The sequence below is a fragment of the Gossypium hirsutum genome, chromosome A03 (assembly GCF_007990345.1).
Source record: "Gossypium hirsutum isolate 1008001.06 chromosome A03, Gossypium_hirsutum_v2.1, whole genome shotgun sequence".
NCBI classification, from domain to species: Eukaryota; Viridiplantae; Streptophyta; class Magnoliopsida; order Malvales; family Malvaceae; genus Gossypium; species Gossypium hirsutum.
The window spans coordinates 88,874,592-88,899,641 of NC_053426.1; the positions used below are offsets into that span (position 1 = coordinate 88,874,592).

Below are 25,050 nucleotides of genomic sequence, written 5' to 3' on the forward strand. Positions count from 1 at the left end.
GAGCCGTGTTCAAACAACAACAAATAACCTACCTATGAAGAACGAAGGCTACAAATCGAGGAGTTAGATGATGGAGGACACAGAAATCGAGAACATCCTATAAACCAAAACAGAGCCAGGACGTGCTCAATACCTCACCAAATAAACTTAAGGTTGGAGACAAAGTGCTACTAGATGCAGCAGATCCTCGCATTACCACTCCTAAACCTAATAAAGAAATTCCTCTTACGGTACTCAGTATTTTCCCATATGGTACAGTAGAGGTAAGTCATCCATCACAAGGCACTTTTAAGGTAAATGGACATCGTCTCAAAATGTATAATGGTGAGAATTTCAAAGATGATAAAGAGGAGCTACGGCTCCATGAAGTTACCTAAATACACCCACAACGTAGATTCGAGCTTAGACTATAAACAAGCGCCTCTCAAGAGGCATCCTGAGCACTAACGGTGCTAACTTCTTTAAATTTTAGTCTTTAACATTTAATTCACTAACTAAGTCACTGAACACAGGATTTTCAGAACCACACGGCTAGGCACACGGGCGTGCTGTAGGCCGTGCACATACCACGGGATGCAACACGATCGTGCGATACAGCCGTGTGAAAATAGGGCAAAAATTTCTTCCCCAACACGAATGTGATAAGTTTCCACGGCCGTGAGACATGGCCGTGGGCGAAACTGCCAAAATAACACGGGCGTGCGACACGCTCGTGTTTTGAAACCGTGGGCAAACTTGTCAATTTAACACGGGCGTGTGCCTGCATACACGGGCGTGGGAGAAGCGAACGAAGATTGACATGGCCGTGCAACATGCCGAGTACACCAATGCACCCAATTTCAAAAGACCACAAAACACACGGGTTGAAACGAAGGCATACAGGCGTGCCTCACTGTCGTGTGCCCCAATTTCTCTATAATCACCTATTATCTATCTTAGCTTTATCTTTATATTTTGAAATTACTTTTTATTTCCTATTAATACGATTTTATCTTGAGTTTTTACAATTTTTATTTTCGGCTATTTCATCACGAGTGATTATGCTTAATTATATTTTCTAAAGAGTTCCTAATTTTATCACAACCATAAAGAGCTCCAAAGCTCATCATCAAACAGGAACTAAAAACTCCAATGGTGCAGGACTTATGGACTAATGAACCTCTACCACCACCTGAGTATCCTCCTCCACCCTCATCATTGCTTTGGCCGATTATTCTTCATAACTCCAATTCAAGGAGTTTAATCATCATTCAGGAAGTTTCACTTCTCTCCCTATCTTATGATTATAAATCTATCTTTTTCAATATATCTATCTTTGTACATTGAGGGCAATGTACATCTTAAGTGTAGGGGGTCTTTTATATCATCATTAGAAATCCCTGAATTGTGTCATATTCTCACGTGAATCACCCATATCACTATTAGAATGAATTTTAATTAATTTATGATTTTTATTGATATGTCTTGAATTAAAACATAGGTATTTATGCATTGAGTGTTTAAACTTTAAGACATTAGGGAATCAAGCATGATAAGTTGATTTTTAAAGAATTAAAAACTTTTAGGTTGTTTTTCCCAAGTTTAGGTATTATCTTGAGTTGAAATTCACAGGTTTAAACATCAAGAAGTCATAATTTTTGTGAGATTTTGAGCCTTTAGAGCATCTATTATTTCTTTCATGCTTACTTTTATTGTTGCTTTGAGTGCGTCAGTATTGAATTGTTATTCTAGAACTTGCTTGATCATGTATTTTAAGACCACACCATTTGATTTGATATGTCAAAATGATAAAGGCACTTAAGTTTAACCCACTCACTCCACAAAAGCCTACCTTCATAATTAATCCTTAGTGAACCCCTTTGAGCCTAACAAACCATTAATTGATTTACCCTCAATAATAACCCGTAACCCATTATTGTTAAAATCCCCGAATTTGATCCATATTTTTGTCGAGATTTGATTTGAACTAATTGCTTAGCTATGTTTTGTTCTTCTATGTATTTGACTTGTTCTTGATGAAAAAAAAAACAACAACAACAACAATACTTACATACATATTAGTAGTAATTCACCATTTTTTTAGCTTGAGTGTTAATTCCATATTCTAAGAAGAAGCTCACTTGTATTCAACTGATGACTAGTCAATTTTCTAGCTAGGTAATTTTTCAATTCAATTTCGATTCTAACCTTTTCTTCTAAGCTTGTGACCACACCCCTAACCAAAGCCACGTTACAACCCTCTAAAGACCTTTTTGATTGAGGTATCATCTCAATATATAGTGGTGGAGATTTGATTTTCAAGCAAGCCTATGGTAATAACTTCTCATATTGACTAATGAGTACTTTAATCGATGTCCTTAAACACGTTGAGTTATTTGAGTGAATTTTTAGTGAGGATGTTAAACTCTGTGATATTTTGATCAAGGTAATCACTTAGATGAGGGGAGACACCTATGTTTTCATGATAAAATGCTCAACTTAGAATGTCTGAAACTTTGATGTACTTTTAGTTGAATTTTCAATGTATAAATACTTATGGATTATTTTGAGATATTATTGATAGGTATTATAAATTGAGAAGAATTTATTTTGATCGTGAGTTGAGGATTTTGCTTGAGGACAAGAAAATGCTTAAGTGTGGGGGTATTTGATAAACCGTAATTTATACATATTTTTATCCCATGCTTAGCACATTTACAGATGATTTCTCCTTAGATTTGGTGAATTCGATGCTCCTAATCCTTTAATTTCATGTTTTATACTTAGGTGAGCATAGGAGAGTAAAAAGAGAGAGAAACGGGCCAAAAACGGAGAAAATAGACCCACATGGGAAAACAACACGGCCTGGACTTCCTCACACGGGCGTGTCACACGGCCGTGTCAATTTGGTAGGATCGAAGCACGACTTACACGGGTAGACCACACGCCCGTGCCTATTTAACAGCCTTGACCATGGGCTGGAGTAATCACACACGGGCATGTCCCTACCTAGCCCAAGTTTAGTCCTATTCAGAAAACGCCAATTTTTAGGGCTCTTAGGCATTCAAAAGCCTATTTAAACACTTGAGGAGGCACTTAGGAAGGGATGCAGAGTAGGAAGCAAAGAATTACTCAAGGAAAGCCGATAGATCCATCTCAAGAGCCAGATTCATTATTAAGACTGGAGATCTCCCTTCAAGTTCCTTCAGGAGTTTTGGGTTTTCTTATGTTTTGTTATTTTTATGCTTTTGAGATGTTTTCTTTCACAAGTATGAACTAAACCCCTAAATACCTAAGGGGAATGAAACTTAAGACAGATCTTGTCATTATTATCTGAATTGTATGATAAATATTTGACTTGTTCTTAATTACGTGTTCTTAATTCTTATTTTGATATTCCAGGATACTGATTCAAGTTAAGCTCTTATTCAGAGGAGCAATAGACCCTGTCTAAGAGTAAATTTGTCATAATTAAGCGGAGTTGATTGCGCGTCTAGAGATAGGGTGACAAGATTTTGCCAGATTAGGGTGAAACCTAATAAGGTAATCCATAGATCGAGTTAATGCAATTCTAGGGTGTTAATTAGAAAGAGATTTCAATTATTCAACCTAGGGTTAGACGTTATTAGTCTTGAGAGAGATAACAATATAACTTAGGGATTTCTACGGATCAAGTCAAATGAATAAATTGTCTGATTCAGAGTCAAATAACAAGTGAAGTCTAGGTGGATTTGTCCTTAGGTATTGTCTCAATCAATCGAATTTTCCCAAAAGTATTTTCCCAAGTTTTTCGTTCTGTGCATTCTTAGTTAGTAATTAGTTTAGACAACCAAACCTCTTAAATTTTAGGCTAGATAATAAAATGGAAGTAAATACTAGTACTCGTAGTTCCTTTGGGTTCGACAATCCGGTCTTGCTGAACCATACTACTGTTCGATAGGTACACTTGCCTTAATCGTGATAATAAGTTAGTCTCAAGAACGTTTCATTTATAAATTTTTAAAACCTGTTACGAATATCACGCATCAAACAACCATAAAAAAAACAAAAATATAGTTCAAAGATAATAAATAAAATAAGTTTAAGAAAATAAAAATAAAACAACTAAAAAAATAAAATATAAAAATAAAATGAAAAAAAAGAAATAAACTCAATCATAACAATAAAATTAAAGGTAATAGTAAGAATAATGGTAAAACAAAAATACTAAAAATAATAGAAATATAACTAAATAACATAAATAAATTAAAATAAAATAAAATAGATTAGTAAAATAAAAATAAATAATGTAACAAATAATAAATAAATAAAAATAAATTAAATTAAAGTAAAGAAAAGGGTAAAAGGGGAAGACCGACGGAAGAGGGTGGTTAGAGTTACAAAGGGGGATTGCGCCTGGGAGGCGGTGTCGTACATGGGTAAGGGCAGGGTTGGTCGACTATGGCGAGAAAGGAGATGAGGTGTGTAACACCCAGATTTTAGGCCTAGTCGGAACAGTGGTTTCGGAACCAGAAATCCGACAATGAAATTTTTATTTTTATTATATTTTTATGGTCTACGATTTTACAGAATAATTTGGTGAAAATTTCGTTCGAAAATTTTGACATTCGGACACTTAATTTAGCCAAAAGGACTAAATCATAAAAAGTACAAAAGTTGAGTTCTACATACTAAAGGTGTCCAATTGTTATGAAATTTTAAATTGAGGGTCCTTAAATGGTAATTAGACCATTGGTTAATTTCTGGACAAAAATAGACATGAAATGGGTGTAATAAAATATTTTTAAGTTACGGGTATTTTGGTAAACTAATAATTAAAAGAATTAAAAAGGAAAATAAGCCAAATTAGCTATCATCTTCTTCATTCAACCATTTCTACTAGCAGTAGCCATGGTTAAGGTTTGTTCAAACTCCCAAGCTCAATTGTAAGTTCTCCCTAGCCCCGTTTTTAAAGTTCTTTACATTTTTTAAACCCCGGTAACTTGGTTAAGCTTATTCTAGCAATAATTTAACCTAGGGCTTATACTTGGAAAAATACCCATAGGTGAAATGTGTTTATTTTGATGTTTTATGGTAGAATATGAAGCTTGAAATTGTGTTAAACAACTTTTACTAAACGATTTTACGTGAAAACGAGTAAAACAACATAATCGGTAAAAATACCTAATGTTCATAAGTACATGTTAGAGTGTGAATTTGATGTTGCTATAGAAGGGAAAATGATCAGCATGTCATAAAACATAAGAAAATAGAATGAAGTTTAATTTACGAGCCTAGGGGCAAAAATGTAATTTTGACAAAGTTTAGGGGAAAAATTGTAATTTTTCCAAAATATGTTTTGGGTCAATTTGAATAATGTGAGTCCTAATTAGGCTATATTTGTAATGATAGGGCAAGGAAAATTGAAATTCGGGCTAAAATCGGCAAAATACCAAGTTGTGGACAAAATGGTAAAAATGGCCATTTTCATATACGAGGTAAGTTCGTGTGTTAATAATAACGCAATACCATACTTGAATTGTAATTTTATATTGTTATGACATAAATTGTATGATTTAATATGTTTAGGAGAAGTTGATGGATGGTGTATATGATATGGAAAATGTGATGCTTGTTGTGTCATGTGAAATTGAATGGCAATTTATTGTTACATGAATTGAATGTTAAATTACTATTACATGGGTTGTATGAGTTGCTACACGGTTGTACCTGATGAGATTTCGACAAGTTTGTATTTAAATACTTTATCGATTCTTATTATTTTATTATATTTTGTTATCATATGAAATGTGGCTGCCTATAGAATGATTATTTGTTGTAAATTACAAATTGAAAAAGGACTATAAATAAATTTGTAACATGTTGGAAAGTGAGGAATTTCCCGGTTGAGCCTTCGGAATAGAAACATACGAATGATCTATTGTGAGGTCACGTGTGTAGTACTAAGTGTAGGCTACTATGTGTACCAGATAATTGGTCGCATGTGTAGTACTAAGTGCAGGCTACTATGCGTACCCGATAACTTTGATCACGTGTGTAGTACTAAGTGCAGGCTACTACGTGTGTTAGATGGTTAGGTCACGTGTGTAGTACTAAGTGCAGGCTACTACGTGTACCAGATAATTGGTCGCATGTGTAGTACTAAGTGCAGGCTACTATGCCTACCAGATAATCTTGTCTACAAGTGTGAAAATATGTGTAGGCAATTGAGTATCAGTTATTATTCCGAAGAGTTCAACGGGAAAATCGATTAAGTAAAAATAAATGTGAACATGATTATATGATGAATAAGTGCAGGTATATGTTTATGAAAATTATGAGCAATGTGCTCGATATTTGAGTGAACTTCGATAAGACAAAATGGATTAAGTGAAATTATGTAAGAGTGAATTTTAGTAGTAAAATAGTGTTGGATAGTAGTAGTTGTGTGACTTCGAAAATTCACCAAAAATTTTTAAGTTGAATTAAATTTCAAAAAATTATGGAATTAAATATTAATGAGTCTATTTTCATATAAAAGAAACAAGGGGAGCAAAAGAGTTCTATATTACGTGATATTCTAATTTTTGTGAGACAGTGTCAGAATGAATTCGAGATCCCCTTTTCTGACTTGGAAAAATCATTAAAAATCGAAAACAAATAATTATGAGTTATAATTTATATGAATATAATCCTCAATGAGTCTAATTTCAGGAGGAATGGATGGGAACATCTCATCCAAGTCCTGAAATATGAGATAAATAATTTTTAGTGAAGAGAGGTCAGAACTATTGGACAGCAAAACAAGGGAAAATTTAATGAATAAACTGTACTAATTGACTAAACCAAAAATTCTGGAAATTTTATGGGAGAAAGGTATATGATTCTAGTTTCAAGTAAAATTAACAGAACTAAATTTGGAGTTTTTTAGCTCTAGATATGAATGATTTAGTAACTGTAACTCGATAAAATAGCTTAACCTGAACATGTGTAATTATACAATTATAGTGTTTTATCTTGAAAAGCATGTTAGTATTTGCTTATTAATTTCATATGGACTTACTAAGCCTAAAGCTTACCCATCCTCTCCATTTCTTTAGTATTGGTAGGTCAGCTCGGGGTTGGAGATCATCGGAGGCAAAATCACACTATCAAACTATCATTTTTTGGGAGAATTAATTCAAATATTAGAAATATCAAGTGAGTGGCATGTATAGGAAGTTGGTTTGTGACATGTATTATAATTATGACTTTGACCATACGCATTAGTCTACATTGAGTTATCGTATATGGAATGAGATGTGGTCCTTATCCATTATGGTTTATAAGTTTAATTAATCATGTCATGTCCTATGTTTTGATGTGATGATATAGTTAACTTTGTTTGTTATGCATGATTGGTAATACATCAGGTAAGTTAAATGCAGGCCAGTGGATTATGAAATAATGGAAATGAGTAATGTTGCCTTAAATATGGATGTTTAATGGACAAATTGGTAACTACATTATGATGGTATAAAATGAGAATAAGATTTAGCATGTCTAGTTCTAGTTAATGTAAGAATGTATATTATATACAGGATGGTAAGCAAATATGTTTAAATTGAATGACATGTAATTGCATGATTATAGATGTGTAAGTGCTCATTTATGCCACGTTATATGTCTTTAAATATGAGTCTATGCATGTGTTCGAAAAGTTTTGAATTAAATGAAATTTTATGGCTTGGTTTTCATCTATGTGTATGGTTAAGTCTGGTAATGCCTCGTACCCTGTTCCGGCCTTGGATACGGGTAAGGGGTGTTACAAGGTGGGTGATGGGGGGGAAAAGGGTTGGCTTGTTTGGGGAAGAAGAAAAAGACAAATTGAAAAAAAATTTTAGGGTTTGAGCCACACAGCCGTGTGGGGTGTTTTCTTCCCGTGCGCAATTAAAAATTAAACCCAGTTTTCACACGGCCTTGGACACGCCCGTATGTCCAAGTTGTGTGTGATTTCCTTCGCTTCTCCCATGCTCATGTGAGATCCTACATGCCCATGTGGCTTAGCCGTGTCTCACACACGGCCATGTGCCTTACTCGTGTAACTTTTTGACTTGAAATAAAATTGAAAAAATTAGCTCCAAGATTCACACGACCTAGGACATGCCAATGTGTCCAGGCCATGTGGGTTATATGGCCATGTCGCCAGGCCGTGTAACTTACTGTCAAACCCCTTATTGTGCACACGGCCTGGGACACACCCGTGTGTCCAGGCCATGTGTGCCACACGCCCGTGTGCCCAAGCCATGTGGGTTAAAAAACACATTTTTTTAGATTTTAAATTAGCATGCAAAAGAATTAAAAGAATTAGCAAAATTTAAACATTCGGGTTGCCTCTCGAGAAGAGCTTATTTAAAGTCTAAGCTCGACTTACCTTGTATTCGCACGATTACGGTAGTTCGCAAAGCTAAGGCTTCTTTTTCTCGTTATCAATTCTATGATCAAAATAAGGTTTAAGTCGAGTACTATTTACCTTAAATGTGCCAAATTCAGAATGAGTTACCTCGACTATACCATACGGGAAAATGGTTTTTACCACAAATAGACCTGAACATCTTGATTTCAACTTTCTAGGAAATAATTTGAGCTTTGAATCATATAAAAGGACACGATCCCCAACTATGAATTGTTTGGGCTGCTTCAAACGAGCAAAAGGACACGATCCCCAACTGTGAATTGTTTGGGCTGCTTCAAATGAGCATCTTGGCGTCACTCTATAGCTTCTTTATATAGTCTCGAGTTCTCGTAAGCATTAGCTCACCACTCGTCTAACTCATTTAACTGTATCAATCTCTTCTTACTTGTAAGTTTAAAGTCATAGTTTAGAAATTTTATTGCCCATAATTCTTTATGTTCGAGTTCAAGCGGTAAATGAAAACTCTTTCCATATACAAGTCTATAAAGAGATGTTCCTATGGGTGTTTTATGCGCAGTCCTATAAGCCCATATAGCATCATCTACTTTTATCTCCCAATCATTTCTATTTGACTCCAAAGTTTTTTCTAGGATGCGTTTGAGTTCTCGATTCGCAACTTCAACTTGTCTGCTAGTTTGAGGGTGATAAGGGGTAGCTGTTCTATGACGCACACCATACTTCTTAAGGATCTTATCAAATTGAGCATTACAAAACTGTGTACCCTTATCACTAATAATCGATCTAGGTGTTCAAAATCGAGAAAAGATATTCTTAAGAAATCGAACTACCACTTTAGCATTATTTGTAGGTAAAGCTTGAGGTTCTACCCATTTTGACATATAATCAACTGCTACTAGAATGTATTTATTACCAAAAGAGCTAGGAAATGGGCCCATGAAATCAATACCCCAGGCGTCAAAAATTTCACATGAAAGCATATAAGTTTGAGGCATTTCATCACGTTTAGAAATATCACCTGTTCTCTGGCATCTATCACAAGAAACAACATACCTGTTAGCATCCTTGAATAGTGTGGGCCAATAAAAACCTGATTCAAGCATTTTATGTGCTATCCTAATTCCACTGTAATGTCCTCATGTCGGTCCTAAATGGCAGTGTTCCAAAATTTTATTCATTTCTGATTTTGTAACACACCTTCGAATTACTTGATCTACACATACACAAAAAAAAGAAAAGGGTCCTCCGAAAAATAAGTTTTCACATTAGCAAAGAATTGCTTCTTTTGATGATGTGTCAACCCTTTTTGTAGGATGTTAGCGGCCAAGTAATTCATGATATCCACAAACCAAGAGACTTCAGAATCAGTTATAACCAAGAGTTGTTCATTAGGAAATGAGTCATTTATCTCATTCTCATTAAGCTCCTTGAGATGGGGATTCTCTAATCATGAAAGGTGATTTGCTGCAAGATTTTCAGCTCCCTTCTTATCTTGGATTTCCAAGTCGAACTCCTGCAATAATAAGATCCACCTTATAAGTCTAGGTTTTGCATCCGATTTAGTTAGATGATAACGAAGAGCGTAATGGTCAGTGTAAACAACAACTTTAGCCAATATTAAATATGGTCTAAATTTATCGAATGTGAAAACCACAACTAGCAATTCCTTTTCTGTAGTAGTGTAATTTTCTTGTGCATCTGTCAAAGTCTTGGTAGCATAATAGATTAGCTGAAAATGCTTGCTCTTCGCTGTCTAAGAACTGCACCTACTGCAAAATCACTCGTATCACACATTAGTTCAAAGGGTAAATTCCAATCAGGTGTAACCACAATCGGGGCATTAATTAATTTTTCCCTAAGAATATTAAATGCTTCTAAGCATTCCTGACTAAAATTGAATAACACATCTTTTTCTAGCAGATTAATTAAGGGCTTAGCTATTTTAGAAAAATCTTTGATAAATCTTCTATAGAATCCATCATGTCCTAAAAAGCTTCGAATAGTCTTAACTGAATTAGGAGGAGGTAAATTTTTTATGGTTTCAATTTCCGCTCTATTAACCTCAATCTCTTTACTAGAAATTTTATGGCCCAACACAATCCCTTCTCGAACCATGAAGTGACATTTTTCTTTATTAAGCACAAGGCTCGTTTCCTTACATCTCACTAAAACTCTTTTTCAATTTTTAAGACAAAGGTGGAAAGAATTATCGAATACTAAGAAGTCGTCCTTAAATACCTCCATAATATCTTCTACAAGTTCATCAAAGATGGTTAACATGTATCGCTGAAAAGTAATAGGAGCATTACACAATCCTAAAGGCATTCTTTGATAAGCAAATGCACCATATGGACATGTAAATGTCATTTTTTCTTGGTCCTCGGGAGCTATCGGGATTTGGAAGTAGCCAGAAAGTCCATCTAAGAAGCAATAATACATGTAACTAGATAATCTCTCCAACATTTGATCTATGAATGTTAGAGGAAAATGATATTTCCTTGTGGCATCATTCAAATTCCTATAATCAATACAAACTCTCCATCGCGTAACTTTTCTTGTTGGAATCAACTTGTTTTCTCATTTGCCACAACAGTCATGCCTCTTTTCTTAGGAACAACCTGCATAGGACTCACCCAAGTACTATTAAAAATAGGATAAATAAATCCAGCATCTAGAAGTTTAATTACCTCAACCTTAACAACTTTCTTCATGTTAGGATTTAACCTTCTTCGAGCTTACACGCATGGTTTGTACTCGTCTTCCATTAAAATTTTATGGATGCAATAAGAATGATTGTTGATCACCTTAAACTTTCTTATGTCAAAAAGTTTAAAATTCAGTTTAAAATTTTATGGATGCAAAAAGAATGATTCAGTTAAGTTGAAAAGTTTAAAATTTTATGTCGGAAATCAATTCTTCATGTTATGCAATAATCACTGGTAATGTAGAATTGTCTCCAAGAAATGCATATTCTAGGTGATTTGGTAATTGCTTTAGTTCCAATTTGGGAGGTTCTTCAATAGAGGGTTTTAATTTTAATTCCTTGTTTACCTTAATGTCCTCATAATTTTATTGTCTTAGTGAAGACTCATTAGAATCTAAATCAATTTTCGTCTCACTTATCACAACATTATTGTCATCTTCCTCCTCTCATTAAACAAGACTCAGTTCCAACTTGTCCTTATGAACAATTTCCTATAATGAATCTTGAATAACATGATCAATAAAGTAAAAAAAATAGGAATCATCTCGTTCTCTAGAGAATTGCATGGCATCATAGATTTTAAAAGTGATCTCTTCATTACTTACCCTAAGCACAAGTTTACCATCACCCACATCAATGACGGCCCTAGCAATGGCTAAAAAGGGGCGACCTAAAATTAAGGGCATCTCACTACCCTCATTCATGTCAAGCACAACAAAATCAACAGGGAATATGAATTTATCTACCTTTACAAGTACATCTTCAATAATAGCCCTAGGATATTTAACAGATCTATCGGCTAATTGAATACTCATCCTAGTGGGTTTTGGTTCCCCAAGACCAAGTTGCTTAAACACTTCATAAGGCATCAAATTAACATTAGCACCCAAATCAGCTAATGCTTTCTCAATATTTAAACTACCAATGAAATAAGGGATAGTAAAACTTCATGGATCTTTAGCTTCGTTGGCAGTTTATTTTGGAGAATAGCTGAACATTCCTCATTGAGTTACACAGTGGATAGTTCTTTAAACTTCCTTTTGTTTGTTAATAACTCTTTTAAGAATTTTGCATATGTGGGCATCTGCAAAATAGCTTCAACAAAAGGTAAGTAGATATGTAATTGTTTAAAAAGTTCAAGAAATTTACCAAATTGTTCATCCATCTGTCTTTCTTTAACTTTTCCGGATATGAGATCGGTGGTTTATATTCTTTAACTACTAGTGTCTAAATTTCTTCGGGTTTTACTCCCTCATCATTTTCCTTATCAGTTTCCTGTTGCACCTTCTTTTCAAGTTCAGCCAACACTTTCCCATTCCTCAATGTAACTGCTTTCACATACATTTTTAGGTTGGGTTCGGTATTACTAGGTGAACTATCTTTTTTTCTTTCTGAAACCAATTTAGCAACCTGTTCAACTTGATTTTTGAGCCTAAGAATTGATTCTTGTTGTTTTTTCAAAGTTGTCTCAATATTTTGAAAATGAGTCTCCAACGCCGAAATAAATTTTGCCAAAATCTCTTCAAGGTTTGACTTCTTTTTTGGCTGATAAGGTTGTTGAAAGCTTGAAAGGGGTTGTGATCTTTGGTTCCCTTGACCACCCTATGAAAAGTTTGGGTGGTTTCTCCAAACTACATTATAGTTATTACTATAAGGGTTATTTTGAGTTCTAGAATTATTAACCATATAATTCATATCCTCATTCTCCGTGCTAGAACCGAAGGGTATATATTATGGATTATTTATTCTACCTCTATTTGCATCGCATTGCATCACAAGATTTACCTACGTAAAAAGATATAAATCATCCAATTTCTTGTTTAATATTTCTACCTGGTTTGATAACATTGTAATCGCATCTAAATTAAAGACAGCGTCTGCTTTCATCGGCTTCGTCCTCATTACTTGCCATTGATGATTATTCAGTGACATCTCTTCAAGAAATTCATAAGTTGTTCAGGTGTTTTATTATTCAGAGTTCCATCGGCTGCTGCATCGTTTAGTTGCCTAGTTGAGAGATTCAAATCATTATAAAAGGTTTGAACTTGTAGCCATAGAAGTAACCTATGGTGAGGGCACCTCCTCAATGAATCCTTATACCTCTCACATGCATCATATAACATCTCTAAATCGATCTACTCAAAGGAAAAGATGTCGTTCCTCAACTTAGCTGTCTTAGTCGGAGGGAAGTACTTCAGTAGAAAGTTCTCAGTCATTTGATCTCATGTAGTGATAGAACCTTGTGGTAAAGAGTACAACCACTACTTAGCTTTGTTCCTTAATGAGAAAGGGAACAACCGTAGGTGAATGGCATCCTCAGTGACGCCATCAATTTTGAAAGTATCGTAGATTTCTAGAAAGCTAACCAAATGAGTATATGATCTTTGTTTTGTAAACCATCGAACTGAACAAATTGTTGAATCATCTGAATAGTGTTCGGTGTTAGTTCGAAATTATATCACAACAATAATGGGTCCCATAATACTTGATTCAGTCCCAGTTAAAGTGGGTTTGGCATAATCATACATAATACGAGGAAGAAGAGCAAGATTTATAGGATTTGTAGTAACTGCAGGAGGTAGTTGATTATTTTGATTATCATCCATCTCCTTAGTAATAAAAGAACCTACGAGAAGCAAACAAAAGAAAAATTAGAATGTAAACATTAAACTAAAAACAAAAAATTAAAAAAAATAAATGGCTAAATTAATAAAAATAAAGTGTTCCTAATATTTTAGTCCTTGACAACAGCGCCAAAAACTTGATGGCCACTAAACTAACTATAAATACAACAAAGGCAAGTGCACATATCGAACAATAGTATAGCTATGGTGAGTAGGGAATATCGTATCCACGAGGACTAAAAGTACTAGTAATTACTATTTTTCTATTATTCAGTCGAAAATTTATGGTGATGTATTTTAATCTAAATTTACTAAACTAATCTAACTAAGAACGCAACGGAGAATGAATTAAAGAAATAATCGAATATTAACCAATGAGATAGATAATACCCAGGAAAGAATCCACCTAGACTTCACCTATTATTATGAATCTGAATTCAACGAGTTATTAAGTTGTGTCTTAACCTATAGAAATCCATAAATTATGTTAATATCTTGATAAACCATAAAAGCAACATATTTTAATCCCATGCTTGGCATGTTTTTGGATAATTTATTATACAATTTAGTGAATTTGATGCTCCTAATCCTTTAATTTAATGTTTCTATACTTAAGAGAGCATAAAGGAGCAGGAAACGGACCAAAATCGGATAAAATCTGCTACTTTCAGGATCCACACGGCCTAGCCATTCCCACACGGGTTGAGCACATGCCCATGTGAACCACACTGCTGGCCACACGCATATGTGCCAGCCCGTGCTGATTTTGCTCCCTGTTTCCCAAACACACAAAAAAAGCCAATTTTTAGGGTTTCTGAGCATTCTAAAGTTTATAAATACACACTAGAAGAGGACCTAAAAGGGGCACATAGAGTAGAACGAAGAAATTACTCGAAGAACGCCGTCAGAATCAACTCAGAAGCAGGATTTCCTTCAAGATTGAAGATCTCCAGTCAACTTCTTTAGAAGTTTTTGGATTTCTTTATATTTTGTTGTTTTCCTAATTTTGAGATGTTTTCCTCCCAAAGTATGAACTAAATTCCCTAGATACTTAGGGAAGATGAAACCTATGATAGATCTTGTTATTTAAATTCTGAATTACATGATAAATACTTGATTTCTTGATCTCAATTATGTGTACTTATTCTATGTTTTAATGTTTTCAGAATATTAATTCATGATTGAAGTGCTTAATTTAATGGAGCTAAATTCCCTATTTAAGAGTAGATTTGGCATAATTGAGTTGAGTTGCATGCAATCCTAGAAATAGGACGACATAAATCTACCGGATTAAAGTCAAATCTAATAGGGGAATCTATAGATTGAGTTAATGCAACAATAGGGGTTTTAATTAGAAAAATATTTCAATTAATCAACTTAGAGTTGGTTATTTTTACTCTCAAAAGAGATAATAATATAATTTAGGGATTTGTACAAATCAAGGCAAGTGAATAAATCATTTAATTCAGATTCAGAATAATAAGTGAAGTCTAGGTGGATTCTTTTCTGGGTATTGTCTTTCTCATTGGTTCATTCGAATATTTTCTTATGTAATTCTCTGTCGCGTCTTAATAATTAGTTTAAATAATTTTAGGTTTAAAGCAAACTTCTTCAATTTACCGGCTAAATAATAGAAAGATAGTAAGTACTAGTACTTTTAGTCCTCGTGGATACGATATTCCCAACTCACCATAGCTATACTATTATTCGATAGGTGCGCTTGCCTTTGTTGTGATTTTAGTTAGTTAAGTGAATCATCATCAAGTTTTTGGCGCCATTGCAGATGACTAAAATATTAGGAACACTTAATTTTTATTACTTTAGCTATTTTTTTTATTTTTTTCTTTATTTTAATCTTTGTTTACTAATTTTTTTCTTTTTGTTTGCTTCTGGTAGGTTCCTTTAGTATATGAATAGAAGAAACTAGTCAGGACCTCTCATATTTGACAGTGAGATAGAAAGTATAGCTCGTAGAAATTGTAGAGAGGTGAGGTGGAGCCGACAAAGTACAGTGGAAGAGCAAGAGGAAATCATTTATATTACTAAGGAGATGACTGCAAATCTGAATAATTAGCTATCTCCTATAGTTACAGCAAATCCTGCTCCTCGTACTTTGTACGATTATGCCAAGCCTAATTTAACTAGGGCTGAATCGAGTATTGTTAGACCTGTTATTGCTGCAAGTAATTTTGAACTGAAACCTAACACAATTCAAATGATTCAATAGTTTATTCAGTTTGATGGTTTGCAGGACGAATTCCAAAATACTCATTTGGCTAATTTCCCAGAATTCTGTGACACTTTTTAAGATAAATGGCATTTATGATGATGCCATTTGCCTTCGGTTATTTCCCTTCTCATTGAGGAATAAGGCTAAACAGTGGTTGAACTCCCTACCACGAGGTTCTATCATTACATGAGAGCAAATGACCGAAAATTTTTTATTAAAGTATTTTCCACCAGCTAAGATAGTCAAGTTGAGAAATGATATCTATTCCTTCATGTAAATGGATTTAGAAACCCTTTACGATGCATGGGAGAGGTATAAGGATTTATTGAGAAGGTGGCCTTACCATAAGTTACCTCTATGGCTACAGGTTCAAACTTTCTACAACAGTTTGAATTCTTCAACTAGGCAACTGGTCGATGCAGCCACTGGTGGGACTTTAAATAATAAAACACTTGAAGTGGCTTATGAGTTTATAGAGGAGATGTCATTAAATAATTATCAGTGGTAAGTCATGAGGACAAAGCCAATGAAAGCAGCCAGTGTCTTTAACGTTGATGCGGTCACCATGTTATCGAATCAGGTAGAACTTTTAAATAAAAAAGATTGATGGTTTATATGGTTTTATGCAGGCACATCTAATGATGCAGTGCAATACAAATGGAGGAGGGATGAAAAATTCAAAATGTCTATCCTACAACCCTAGCACAAAAAGTGAACAAGTCAACTGTATGGGTAATAATTCTAGACCTCAGAGTAATCCCTATAGTAACACTTATAATACAGGTTGGAGGAACCATCCTAATTCCTCGTGGGGTGGTCAAGGAAATCAAAGACAACAACCCCCTCCAGGCTTCCAACAACAACCTTACCCTCAAGAGAAGAAGCCGAACCTTGAGGAGATGTTGGTGAAATTTATTTCAATTTCAGAGACCCATTTACAAAACACCAAAACCACACTCAAAAATCAACAAGCACTGATTCAAGGGCTTGAGAATCAAGTTGGTCAATTGGCAAAGATGATTTCAAAAAGACCACAAGGTAGCCTGCCAAGGAACACCGAAACTAACCCAAGAGAGCAACTTCATGCAATTACTATTTGAGATGAAGAAAGGTTAGCTAAATCTGAATCTAAATCGAGGAAAAAAACTGCGGCAAGCAATGGCAAGGTTGAGGTAAGCCACAATAAACAAAAATAGGTAAGTAAGGAGTATAAACCTCGTGTACCATATCCAGATGCGACAAGGAAAGACCATACAAAAGAACAATTCAATAAATTCTCTAAACTTTTGAAAGAGTTACATATTAACTTACTGTTTATTGAAGCTCTTTCGTAGATGCCAAATTTCGTAAAATTTTTAAAAGAGCTTTTAACAAACAAGCGGAAGTTAGATGATTCATCGCACGTAGAGCTAAATGCAGTTTGCTTAGCTATCTTACAGAATAAACTACCCAACAAATTGAAAGATCTAAGGAGTTTTACTATTCCTTGTTTAATTGGTAGTTTAAGTGTTAATAATGCTTTCACTGATTTAGGGGCGAATATAAATGTCATGCCCTATAAAATGTTTAAACAACTAGGTTTTGGGAAACCCAAACAAACTAGGATGAGCATTCAATTGGCAGATAGAACCATTAGATTTCTAGGGGTATTGTTGAAGATGTTCTTATTAAAATTGATAAATTTATATTCCCAGTCGATTTTGTTGTCTTAGACATGGATGAGGATAGCGATGTACCCTTAATTCTAGGGCAGCCCCTTTTAGCAACTGTCAGAACAATTATTGATATTGGTAGAAATGAACTCATACTTCATGTAGGAGATGAAACAATAAAACTTCAAGCTCGTGATTCTGTTAAGACATCTAATGATCGAGATAATTTTATGATTTTTGTTAATATGAATAACCTAGTGGCTAAGCATTCTTTGTAGGAAACCCCTCAAAAAATGTGATAGAGCCACGATCTAGTCCATGTGACAAAAATAGAACAACTCATAAAGAATGAAGGCTACAAATCGATGAACTAGATGAATGGCGGTCACATGTCAAAGAGAAACCGAGAATACACTATGAAATACCGAAGGGACTCCATGATGAGCTTAAGGATGAAACGAACTACTTTAAAGTTAGAGACAAGGTATTGGTTGATAAAATAGATCCTCGAATCACCACTTCAGATCTTAACGCAAACGGAGTAACTCCTTTTATAGTACTCAATGTTTTCCCATACTGTACAGTTGAGGTAACTCATTCTAATTTCGGCACTTTTAAGGTAAATGTTATTCGACTTAAACCTTATTTGAACAAAAGAATTGACAGCGAGAAAGAGGAGTCTTGACTCTGCGAACCAGCATGACCGTATGAATACGAGGTAAGTTGAGCTTAGACTTTAACTGAGCACTTATTGGGAGGCAACCCGAGCGTTAACATTCCTAATTTACAAATTTCATATCATGATATTTTTAAAAACTAATTAATTTTTAAATAAAAAAATGGTTTTTAAAACCCACACGGCCTGGATACACAGGTGTGTCCTTGGCCGTGTAGAGCCTGGGACTAAAATTTTCCAAAATTCGATGGAGACACGGCTTAAAATATTCCACACAGGCGTGTGATACGACTGTGTGAAACCTGGAGCTTAATTTTTTCAAATTTAAAATAGGTCAGAGAGTTACACGGGCAAGGCACACGGTCGTGCGGGAAGCCATACGGACGTGTGGAAGGTCACACGAGCGTAGGACAACAAAGGAGATTGCACACGACTTGGACACACGGGCGTGTTCAAGGCCGTGTGAAGACTAGGCTTTCTTTCTTAATCAACACAGACCGAACAGGAGACTACACGAGCGTGTGGCCTAACACGGGCTTCACACGACCAAGTCCCCGATTTAAACCCTAGTCCCCTTTTATTTTATTTTTCTTTTGTCTTCTTCTTCCTAATTCCCCAAGCACTAAACCTTAGCCACCACAATACACTCATACTCTGGCCGCCGACCACCACCACCCCTTCCCATCCCAGCGCCGCCACCCTCTTCTCCTTGTCTGATTTCTCCCTTTCCCTATTCCTTTTTCCCTTTTCCTTTTTCTCTTTGTCATCCACCCATCACCCTCATTTCCTTCTCCTTTCTTTCCCATTCTTTTCTTTCCTCTCCCTCATCTTTCCACCCTTCCCTCAACAGCCACCTCTCATACCACCCCCAACCGCGCCCCATCCCCATCTGACCTCACCCATCCCTTTTCTTTACTCACGTCCCCATTGCCTAACCTTCCCCAACCACATGTACGAACCACCGACCTCCAGCAACCGCCCACGCTGGCCTGACCCATCACTGACCACCGCCCTTTTCCCATCCATCTAACCACCACCTCACTGTCCATTGGTTATCCCTTTTCCCCTTTTGCCCTTTACTTTTATTCATTATCTTTATTTGTTAATTTTTATTATATTTATTTTATTTTTTGTTATTTTTTATTTTAGTTTATTTTCATTCTTTCTTTATTTGATTATTCTTTTTTTTTGCTTATGGTATTGTGTGTTAATGTTTCTGTTATTATATTGCTAGTAAGTATACTGATTCTTTTTGGTATAATAGTTTAGGGTAGATTTTGTATCACTATTATTAGGAATTCTTAGCCATATTATTTTATTACTTGTTATTTTTATTTTTATGCTTTGTCTTTCTCATCAACTTAGTATTATTTTATCACTTTTTTAGTTCATTATATTCATTAGTATTATGCTCCATACTTAAGTTTATTATGTTGAAGCAGTTATTTATTATATCTATTAGTATTGTCCTTACTTTTAATATACGACCATTTCTTAGTTTAATTGCATATTATTTGATGGTGCACAATTTTTATAGTGAATTATTTTTTCAAGCACACCATGACGAACACTCGTGGGAGGACTAAGATAGCTATCCCTACTTTGAAAAAGTGGAAGGGACCTGGAGCGACCTTCTCTTGAAACACATCAGCCAAGGCCCACCACCCCTACCTCAGATTTACAGTAGGCCCCCAAGAGGATTTACATCAGCTCCTTTGCATACGACCGCAGCAGCCTAGGCCACTGCATTGATTGGGTCGCATTGGAGCAGGTCTAACTCGCTGATGACGTGCGCACTATTATCGTTAACGCTCCATGGGAAAGATTCTTTGCCATCATTAAGCCCACCTACATGGAGTTAACATTAGAGTTCTGCTTGACGTTTCTGGTTTAGTAGATTATGATGGTTTATGACGAGCCTAGCACCATTAGTTTTTGACTTGGTGGGTTGGTACGCCACATGAGCGTTTTTGAGTTCGGCACGGCTTTGGAACTTTAGATAGAGGAATTCATGAGTGCTGAGGACTTCCTTAGACTTCATAAGCACATCCATCACTTGCCATCATGATTTTAGACCGAGCTTACAGGGAATTAGACACCATATGAAGCGAGCCGCTCGAAGGTGACTTCTCTCTCTCCGGCTTTATGGTACACTCACACCCTTTTAGCACACACTTTGATAGGTCAAAGAAAGAACACCGGAGTCATTAGCACTCACAGCGCTTACTTTGTATGGAGCATGGCCACCAGTCATATCATTGATTTGGCATATTTTTTTGCACTATCTTTCTACCATCAGACTGACCGCCACAGGAAGGATCCTATCTGCTTAGGCCCTTACGTGACTCGCCTCATTCGAAACTTCAGTCTCCTAGACACATCAGAGCAATCCTCTACACTCACACTAGTTGGCCAGATGTCCCCTCAGGGCATCTCGAGTATGATATACATGAGGATGATAGAGCGGTGTCGTGGAGTGGATCCTCCTCAGTACCGATTGTTTCATTCTAATAGTCAGAATGAACCTGAGGACTTCACTGATGATGTTTCTCCCTATCATGAAGACCCATCGTAGCTTCCACCTTTGAGTCATCGACCTTTTCCTTCTGCTGCTAGCTTTCGAGGATCATCCACTGAGGAGTTCACTAGCTTCAGTCAATACTGCGTTAGAGGTTTGATAGTATTGATGTGACATTGCAACAGATTTGTCAGCATTTCAATATTGCTCCTCCAACGCCAACGACTCACAATGCTGATGCGTCTGATGATGAGGACCATTGAGTCCATTTTATGTTATTTTCTTTTATTTTTATTATTAGTTTTCATTTTTATTTTTCTGTTTATTTATATTTTTTAGACTCTTTTCGTTTTTATATTTTGAACTATGTATTATTTATTATGGTTGTTTCTAATCGAGTAACCTTTTAATCTTCTTCAGCACTGTGTTTATTTTCTTATCAGTTGCTCAGAATCATGCTCTCCATCTACATTTATCTACAATTCTGCTTTTCACTATTTTGGGAATTTCATCCAATATTCAGGGAAGTTTCAATTCTCTCCCTCTCTTATGATATTTTTGTTTCTACTGTGTTTATCTATTTTTGTCCATTGAGGACAATGTACATCTTAAGTGTGGGGAGGTTATTTATATGATTATTAGAAAATTCCTAAATTATGTCTTGTGTTCCAGTAATTTTCTCATTTTACTATTAGAATGAATTCTTATCGATTTGTGATTTTTATTGATATGTTTTAGATTAAATTCATAGGTACTTGTGCATTGATTATTTAAAATTTAAGGCATGAGAGAACCAAGCATGATGAGTCTATTTCCAGAATTAAAAATTGCTAGGTTGTTTTCCTAAATTGAGGTATTACCTTAAAGTGTGAGATGTACAAGATTGATATCAAAAACCATAATTTTTTTGTGAGATTTTGAGCCCTTAGAGCATACACTTTTCTTGCTCACTTTATTATTGATTATGAGTGTGTCAATATTGATTGGTTATTCTAGAACTTGCTTTGATTATACATGTCGAGACCACACCTTTGAGTTGATATACTGAGATGATAAAGGCACCTAGGTTTTAACCCACTCATCCCAAAAAGCCTACATTCATATTTAACCCTTAGTGCCACTTTGAGCCTAATAAACTGTTTCTTGATCTACCCTTAATATTAACTCATAACTTATCCTTTTTTATTCATTGAAAATTTTTGTCGAGATTTGATTTGGTTAACTTCCTAACTATGTTCTTTTGTTCAGTTGTTAAATTATCTTTTCTTATCTTTGATTTCAAAAAAAAAAGAGGATGAAAAAATATTTATAATCATTTACATTTTTATTTATTGGTTATTACGTAGTTTTATGTCGATTGAGCTTGAACAATTATATTCATATGTTGAGAAGAAGCCCATGTTTTATTGAATAGTTTTGATTGATGTAATTATTCAGTATTAGTTATTTTTCTAGTTAGGTAATTTATCAATTCAATCTCGATTCTAACCCTCTTTTTTAGCCTTTATCCACAACTTTAACCCAAGCCCATTACAACCCTTTAAAGACCTTTTGATTTGTGTATCATCTCATTTTACAATGGTGGAGATTTGGTTTTCATGCAAGCCTATGGTAATGACTTTTCATATTTGACTTTTGAGTGCTTATTTTTGAACTTGAAACACCTTGAATGATTTGAGTGAATCTTTAGTGAGGATGTCAATTCTTGTCTGTTATGAATTAAAGGTAAGTATTTTGATAAAGGGAAATACCTATGTTTTCATGCTTTAAAAATGTGTGACTTGGATTGTTTGAATCTTTAGTGTTGTTTTAGTTGAATTATCAATGTATGATTATTTGTAAATTATGACAAAACATTATTGATTAGAATTATGAATTGAGAAAGTTTAATTTTAATTGTGAGTTGAGAATTTTGCTTGAGCACAAGCAAACGCTTAAGTATGGGGATATTTGATAAACCATAAAAGTAACATATTTTAATCCCATGCTTGGCATGTTTTTGGGTGATTTATTATATAATTTATTGAATTTGATGCTCTTAATCCTTTAATTTCATGTTTCTATACTTAGGAGAGCATAGGAGAGCAAAAGGAGCAGAAAACGGGCCAAAATCGGACAAAACAAGCTATTTTTAGGATCCACACTGCCTGGCCATTCCCACACGGGTTGGCCACAACTCATATGCCAGCCCATGTTGATTTCGCTCCCTGTTTCCCAAACATGCGACAAAAGCCAATTTTTAGGGTTTTTGAGCATTCTAAAGTTTATAAATACACACTAGAAGAGGACCTAATTGGGGCACGTAGAGTAGAACGAATAAATTACTCGAAGAACACCGTCGAAATCAACTCAGAAAGTAGGATCTCCTTTAAGATTGAAGATCTCCAGTCAACTTCTCTATAAGTTTTTGGGTTTCTTTATGTTTTGTTATTTTCCTAATTTTGAGATGTTTTCCTCCCAAAGTATGAACTAAATTCCCTAGGTACCTAAGGAAGATGAAACCTATGACGTATCTTGATAAATACTTGATTTCTTGATCTCTATTATGTGTACTTATTCCATGTTTTAATGTTTTCAGGATATTAATTCATGATTGATGTGTTTAATTTAATGGAGCAAAAGTCCCTATTTAAGAGGAGATCTGGCATAATTGACTGGAGTTGCATGCAATCCTAGAAATAGAATGACATAAATCTACCGGATTAGAGTCAAATCTAATAGGGGAATCCATAAATTGAGTTAATGGGACAATAGAGGTTTTAATTAGAAAGAGATTTCAATTAATCAACCTAGAGTCAGTTATTTTTACTCTCGAAAGAGATAATAATATAATTTAGGGATTTCTACTAATCAAGGCAAGTGAATAAATCATTTAATTCAGATTCAGAATAATAAGTGAAGTCTAGGTGGATTCTTTCCTGGGTATTGTCTCTCTCATTGGTTCACTTGAATATTTTCTTACGTAATTCTCTGTCACGTCTTAATAATTAGTTTAAATAATTTTAGGTTTAAAATGAACTTTTTTAATTTATCGATTAGATAATAGAAAGATAGTAAGTACTAGTGCTTTTAGTCCTCGTGGATACGATATTCCCGACTTACCATAGCTATACTATTATTCGATAGGTGCGCTTGCCTTTGTTGTGATTTTAGTTAGTTAAGTGAATCGTCATCATATCTCTTTTAAGAGTAAGAACAACTGAATCTCGGCTGATTAATTTAAATCTCTTTCTAATTAAAACCTCTATCGTCAAGTTAACTCGATCTATGGATTCCTCTATTAGATTTGACTCTAACCCGATAGATTTATGTTATCCTATTTCTAGGATTACATGTAACTCCACTCAATTATGCTAAATCTGCTCTTAAACAGGGACTTTTGCTCAATTGAATTAAGCACATTAAACATGAATTAATATCCTGAAAATATTAAAACAGGAAATAAGCATACATAATTGAGAACAAGAATAAAATATTTATCGCGTAAAAATAGACATTAAATAAAAGAGTTCATGACAAGTTTCATCTCCTCTAGGTATCTAGGGGATTAGTTCATAATCCTGAATGAAAACATCTCAAAGTCAGAAAAACTACAAGACATAAAGAAACTTAATAAAACTTTGAAAGAAATTAAAAGGAGATCTTCAATCTTGATGGAGATCCACTTCCGATTTCAATCTGGTGGTGTTCTTCGAGTGTTTTCTTTGATCCTCTCTGATTTCTCCCTTCTCTATTCCTCTAATTGGTATTTATAATCTTTAGAATGCATAGAAAGCCTAAAAATTGAGTTTTTTCGCATATTTGGGAAGCAGAGTGTGAAATCGACATAGGCTGGCACATGGGGATGTGCCTAGCCCGTGTGGAAATGCCTAGGCCATGTGGATCCTGAAAACAACTCTTTTTGCCCGATTTTGGCTCATTTTTCACTCCTTTCACTCCTAAATGCTCTCCTAAGTATAGGAACTTGAATTTAAAAGATTGGGTGCATCAAATTCACTAATTTGCATAATTAATTGATCGCGTGATTTCATGATAGGTTTTAAATATTTATAATTAATGATTCTTGAAACTAACTATTATCGTGATGCATGCAAGTGTATCTATCGAACAGTAGGATAGTTTTAGCAAGACCAGATTGTCGAACCCAAAGAAACTAAAAGTACTAGTAATGACTGTCTTTTTATTATCTAGCCTAAGAATAAAGAGATTTTGTTTTAACTAACTAATTATCTAAACTAAGAACTCACAGAGAATAGAATTGGGGAATTGCTTTTG

General features: G+C 34.8%; 2 non-coding genes across 2 annotated transcripts; one reads left to right on the plus strand and one right to left on the minus strand.

Annotated features, from left to right (window-relative positions):
* Nucleotides 1-13,136: 13,136 nt before the first annotated feature.
* On the plus strand, nucleotides 13,137-13,243 carry LOC121225412 (small nucleolar RNA R71). The gene has a single exon (XR_005923288.1). It is a non-coding gene; the product is annotated as a small nucleolar RNA R71 (small nucleolar RNA).
* A 2,930-nt stretch (nucleotides 13,244-16,173) lies between these two features.
* LOC121226144 (small nucleolar RNA R71) lies at nucleotides 16,174-16,280 on the minus strand. Its single transcript, XR_005924019.1, has one exon. It is a non-coding gene; the product is annotated as a small nucleolar RNA R71 (small nucleolar RNA).
* Nucleotides 16,281-25,050: the final 8,770 nt, after the last annotated feature.